The following is a 7148-nucleotide window of genomic DNA, read 5'->3' as shown; positions in this document are numbered from 1 at the left end:
ACAATACTTTAAAGTCTTCTTTTCAATTATATAATGCTAATTCTTCTTCATAAAAATCTAAAAATAACACTTTGTGATGTTGTTGCTTAGTTTGGGGAAAAAACAACACAAAATGAACAAAACTATTTTTGAGAAGAGCCCTATTATTCAAAACTTTTATATAAATAAATGACCTTATTTTTGTTTTAATTTTCTTTTAATACAAAAGTTTGTCTCATGTTTGTTTGATGTTTATTGTAGATGGATATTTGATCCTGAGGAAAATAATAAATAAATAGAGACTGCTATCATTTAGCATCATTCATATATGGTGATAGATTCTTCTTAAGAGGGAGGGAATGATGAAAACCATCCAGCTTCATAACTTTCGGCTAAGAAGATAAACGAAGATTGAGCCTTACTGAAGAGATTGTAAAGTTTTTTTGTTCTTCTTAACCTTATAAAAATTTCATAGAGTAGTTAGAAAGTATTGAACCTTGTATTTTGGGCGAAAGTAGAGTAGGATGTAAATAGAAAAGAAAGTAGAGTGTAAAATAGTAAAAAAGGGGTGCAAATAGAAATGTAGGCAAGGAATGCATGGGGGTCCACACGTCTTCTCCTCAATGAAGAGGATTTTACTCCAATGAAGGCAAGCCACTTGTCACTCTCCCAATGAAAAGGTTTTTCACCAATAAGGTGGTGACACTTGTCACACTCTCATTGCAAAGGTTTTGAGAGACTTTTTCCTATAGATAAAAACCTCTTGTACATGATTTTTAACTTTGATTTGCATAATGAAATGCTATCCAAGTAAAGAAGAATCTCTTCCTGTAGAGTAACCTTTCTTCCTTCCACAATGCAAAGAGACACCAATAAAAACAAATACAGTTCTTGCACTTTTACCAAGTGGGGTTATTAAACTTTTACACGAATTTAGTGATCTATTTCCAAAGGAAATTCCTTATGGACTTCCACCATTAAGGGGAATATATCACAAAATTGATCTCATTCTTGGTGCCAGCCTACCCAATAGGTCAACATATAGAACTAACCCCAAACAAAAGAAATAGAAAACACAAGTGTTTGATTTGTTGTCCAAGGGCTGGGTACCAAAGAGTCTTAGCCCATGTGTTGCACCCGTGTTGTTAGTTTCCAAGAAGGATGGGTCTCGGAGAATGTGTATATATTGTAGAGTCATCAACAACATCACCATAAAATATAGACAACCAATATCTTGTTTAGGTGATGTACTAGATGAATTACATGAAGCAACTTTATTTTCCAAAATTGATCTTAAGAGTGGTTATCATAAAATTCAAATAAAAGAAGGATATGAATGGAAAAGTACTTTTAAACCCAAATTTGGACTATATTGTTTGAATTGTTGGTCAAAAACAAGATGGGGTGAATTGTTTTTCAAAAGATTTTCGTAAAAGATGAAGTTAGATTGGAAATTTAATAAAATCTATAAATTGATTTTTCTGTTCAACCGATTATAAAAAGAACAACAAATATATACACCAAATATTAACCAATTATTACGTTTATTCAACCAATTGAAATATTGCCAGAAACTAGAAAACAACAAATAAAACAAATAATGAGAGTGAGAGATGCACAAATGATTTATACTAGTTCACTCTTACACCAAGAACTACATCTAGTCCTAAGTAAAACAATTGAGAATTCACTAAATCGAGAACAAATTTTACACAAGATACAACTAAGAGTTCAGTTCTTGAACCCTACAGGAACACTCACTCTCAACAGAAATCCAGAAATCCTCCCTATTGTTTATTACACTATAATTTAATATTAATGAAAATTTAATATTGATATTTATTTGACAAAGAAGGAAGACAAAGAAAATTAATTAATGAAAATTACAAACCTATCCCACGTTTTTTTATCAAAGGTACGAACCTATCCCATTCAAGAAGATTCACTTTATTATAATTCAATAGTTCATACACTTTAATCATCATCTCTTATATTTCACGAAATTTCGTTAGCATTTTGCATTGATCTTCATGTGGTACGAAATGAAAGTGGTGACATGAAATCTCCACAATCAAATATGCACCCAAAGAACAACAAAACATGCAATCAACCCAAATTACGTAAAATATGAGATGTAGATTACAAGTTATGTACTAATGAACTAATAAAAAGTTATTATTTTTTCCAAACTGTCCAACCAGACAATTCAAGATTCAATACATTTACTGTCACTCCAACCTCCTCTGCTTTTTATAAAATATTTTAAAAAATATTTACAATTGGAGGAGAAGTAGACAAATACACATATTAAATCTCAAATGGGAATCTAATGATCTATCAATGAAAGTCTACTAAATTTGGATCTCTTAATCCAACATCTAACAATTTGTTGATGGCTAGACACCCCCAGACTCAATACCAAGACATATTAAAGAATTATAAATATACATGGAATTAAAAAAATTAACAATTCTAATTATATATGCAATTCAATAAATAAAAAACTCTAAATGATAAATGGTGTTCTACTACTTCTTTAGCAAATATTGTAGGGTTATCTGATGGGGCTAGCATTCCGGATACAGTCTCTCAATTTTGGTCAGGTTATGATTGGAATATTCCCTTATCTTTATAGCAGATGCCGCATTTTTTTAATCATATCATGGTTAGAGAGGAACAAGATATTCCTAATTGGATTCTAGATGAGTCTGGTTGTTTCACTCTTAAATCGGCTAAGACTTTTTTCTTGGAACCAGAAGTTCCATGTGGTTGGGGTAAGTTCATTTGGTCTTCATCTATTCCGCTTTCCAAAACTCTAGTACTCTGGAAAAAATTTCATGGGCGACTTCCTACATATCAGCATATTCAGAATAAGGGTTTGCATATATGTTCTATGTGTACGCTTTGTGAAAAGCATGCAGAATCTATTCAACATCTATTTTTTGAATGTTCTAATGCATTACATATTTGGAGTTGAGTTCGACAGATTTTTCTTACTTCTCATTTCTCTAATAAGGATGATCTTCTTTCTTTTATTAAGAGTGATGGTAGCCCTTTGGTTAAATTGATTAAGCTTGCTGTGACAACCTTTTCTATATGGATGATATGGCGTATGAGGAATTATGCTAGATTTCAGGATAAGATTGAGGTTTCTAAGGCTATTTCGGTAATTAAAGATTTAACTTGTCTAGTGGGAAATTCGTCTAAAGCTTCAATGAAGAATGATATGTTGGATTTCAACGTGATTAAGTTTTTTTGGTATTAAGACTCGTAGTGGGAAAGTTCTTTGTCCTCTTCTTGTTAGATGAGAATTTCCTTCACTAGGCTGGGTTAAAATTAACACTGATGGGGTTGTTAGGGGGTATCCTGGTCTTGCTACTTGTGGAGGTATTTTTCGTGGGAGTATGGGAGAATTTATTGGTGCTTTTTTCAGGGTTTCTTGAAGTTCAAACTGCTTTGGTTGTTGAGTTTTATGGAGTTATACATGCTATGGAGGAAGCTCAAAAGATGGGACTTACTAATGTTTGGCTTGAATGTGATTCTGTCTTGGTTTGTGTTGCGTTTACTGCTAGGACTAATGTTCCGTGGATGCTTCGTAATCGATGGAATACTTGTCTTAATTTCTGTGGGACAATCAGGTTTAGGGTTACTCATATTTTTCGTGAGGGGAATGCATGTGCTGATAAGTTGGCTAATTTATGATTCATTCATAGAGAATCATTTCATTGGTATAATAGACTTCCATCTAGTATGTTCTTAGAATTCTTTATGAATAGGTATAGTCTACCTATGTATCATTTTTGTTAACATGTGGGTTTTAGTCTAGTCCTTCCCATATTTTTGTATTTTTTTTTTCTTTTTTTTAATAATACTTTTTTCATGTGATGGCAAAAAAAAAAAACTCTAATTATACATGCAATTCAATAAATAAACAACTCTAATTATACATGCAATTAAAAAAATAATCAATTCTAAATTATAACAATTACAACTAATAATCAAATTAATTATTTAAATAATAATCTAAATAAAATATTAATTATAAAACTAAACTTTCAATCATATTAGTTATATAATGAAATAAAATAAAATAAAATATTAATTAATTATAAAATATAATATTAATTATAAATTAATACTAATTATAAACCCTAATATTAATTACTAAATTTTATTAATCTTAATTATATAACTAAAATAATACTAACTAAAATCATATTAATTATAAAATTTTATTAATATTAATTATATAACTAAAATAATATTAACTAAAACAATACTAATTATAAATAAATAAAATACATATAAAAACTAACCCGATGGTGGAGTGGAAACACTGAATGAATAAGGAGGAGGCCAGAACGAAGAAACTAGTGACAACGACATAAGAACCAATCATAACGACGAAGGAAGCCAAAGAACAAAAAAGTATGCAGTTTTAGTTAGAGACATAACCTAGGACAACCAAAACACAACATTAGTAACCAAAAACAAAAGGAAAACAAACAAACATGAAAAATGAATGACAAAGGGCGTATTAGCGACGACAAAGAGCATTTAAAGCATTCAAAACTTGAAAAACTAGTGAGCACGTAGGGAAAGCGTGTTTGAGAGGATGACTAAAAAAGTCCATAGGCAACAATTGTTCACTAAAACCATCACTTATGGTGCATGCTTAGCAATAGGTGACAATTTCCCCTATAATTATCACTTAAGTCCCCTTAAATATGCGATGGTTCCCTCATATAGTCGTTGCCTATTCCCTCCCACTTAGTATAGGCGACGATGCTTCCCACAACCGTCTCCTATATGTTCACATTATTTACAAAAATGTCTCCTTATTTTTTTTGGACGACATGAGACTTTAATATGAGTTTGTTAAAAAGTCTTTTTGCATTAGAATATTGTTTTTTTCCTTTCACTTCACACAAAGTAACTTAGTTAAATATCTAAAACTTGATATTGTTTGTTGTCATCAGTGTAGCTTAGGTAAGATTTTTCGCTTGATGTTTGATAATAAGTGAATCATTTATGCCTTAAAAAATATAAGTAAAGGTTAAGTGAAATAGTGTAAATATTTTGCCTTTTTTTCACCTCCCTTTCTTCTTTAACACTTTGTTCATCAAGTTATTGTCTTAACATAGTTTTGAAAAGTTTTATAAAATACTTGTGTACACAATTCAACTTCCTTTTCTAGAATGACTTGTTTACTACATTGTCATGGTCCTCCCACTAGCATCACACAAAATTTTATCAGAATATTTATTTTTGAAAAAGGATACAAAGTACTTGTTTAGTAAAAAAAAAGTTAGCTTCTTCACTTAATAATTGATGTTAATAAGGTCTTTGATGAGGATGATTTGTAAATTAGCCTTTGGACCGTTCTGTTTTCTTAGAATGTTAGCAAAATTTCCTTCATTAATGATGAATATAGAAGTTTTGTTCATGAATGAGAAAAATGGGTTTATCAATCATTGATGAGAGGAAGTGTTTTTCAACATTATATTACAAGTGTTAAAAGTTGGAGTAATTATATATTTAAGGGTTTAGGTTAATTTTGTTAAGAATAGAAGTGTGAACTCTCATGCTTATCATATTGTTGTCATTAATTAAATAATATTTAAAAATATTATTTGTTTCATGAAAAAAAGATAAACAACAAATGTAAAGACAAGGTCAATGTTCCAAAGTCAAGAAAGACAACATCCTTAGTATAAAAAGAATGTTTATCACTACCCACATCTCTAACTCTTAAACCAATAAGACGATCTAACACATATGTGAATTAGCTTGATGTTGACTATCTAGACATAGACTATTAATAATGTTCTAGAATATTTCCTTGTAAAAGTGTATGTCAAGTAAGTCATCTTGAAAACATTAATACACGCTTAAGAGAAATTTATCTCACACTAAAGTCATAGATATTTCAAAGACCAAGCATGAATAAGACTTATGTCATGGTTTCTAGCTCCGCAAGCAATGTCCACAAAATTGAGACCCACCCAACCTATAGTCCACAAAAAATGGTCAAGGAAAATTGACGTGGGTGAGTTAAAGGGCTAACTAACTTGCCAAATTTCTTAAAATATGTGAGTGTATGTGTGTTTTAAAAGCACACTTAATCAAATGAATATTTTCTAGGTCTGAATTAATTATATAATGTTTAGGATTTATCTAATGTCTCTAGTTTCAATAAATTGAGAGGATTTTAACTTTTTTACATTAAATTACTCAATTACAATCAATAATTGAAATTTAATTTATAAATGTTCATAATTTATATTTAAATTACTATATTATTGTATGTTTGCATAGCAATGCTTTAAATCATTTTTATTTTTACTTTTATTTTAATAGTTTACACATATAATATAAAATTTATGAAAAAATGTGGCATGAACTAGCCCACCTTATCCGGTTTGTGACCTAGTGCATTAGCATGCTAGGCAAGGTAACAAGTCACTCATATTCACTTGTCCAAAGACTATTTGTATACCAAAAACCAAAAACTGGGTTGACCCTACATCCATTCTACGTCTGAGGCCATTTTTAACTTGGGTTATCATCTTGACAATTGTTACTTATAAAGCTCGGACACTCCTATTAAATGGTGTGTCGGTGCCGATATGAGTATCAGACATCGACACTCGTATGACACATGTAGGACACGTATTCCTGAAGTGTCCAATTTAAAAAGTATTTGTTAGATTTCTGACAATTCTAGTACAGTTCTAACACAATTTTAAAAAAGAAAAATACATTAATTTTCTAAAAGTTCAAACTTTATTGTATAAATTGTTATTATGATTATAAAAATAAAAAACAAATCCTTGTGAACTAGTCATGAAAAACATTTTTCTGCTCCAAAAAATAATCTGGAACATATTTGTGCACATAAATTTTTATTGTCAATTTATATAATTCATAATTATATAATATATAGATCCGTGTCTCTGTGTCCTATATTTTAGAGATTTTACGTATCTCTATGTCGTGTCCGTGTCGTATCAGTGTCTGTACTACATAGATTGTTACTCTAGAAAGAATTTTCATTCTTCTCATTTGTATTTAAAATATTTTTGTGAAGTGTGCATTAGGACATAAACCCATGGCTTATTAGTTTATTAAAAAATATCCCATATTAGTTTGCCAACGAAAGAGATTCG

The sequence above is a fragment of the Phaseolus vulgaris genome, chromosome 3 (genome assembly GCF_000499845.2).
Source record: "Phaseolus vulgaris cultivar G19833 chromosome 3, P. vulgaris v2.0, whole genome shotgun sequence".
In the NCBI taxonomy this organism is placed as follows: domain Eukaryota; kingdom Viridiplantae; phylum Streptophyta; class Magnoliopsida; order Fabales; family Fabaceae; genus Phaseolus; species Phaseolus vulgaris.
The sequence above is the reverse complement of the archived record's forward strand: the minus strand, read 5'-3'. Positions refer to the sequence as shown.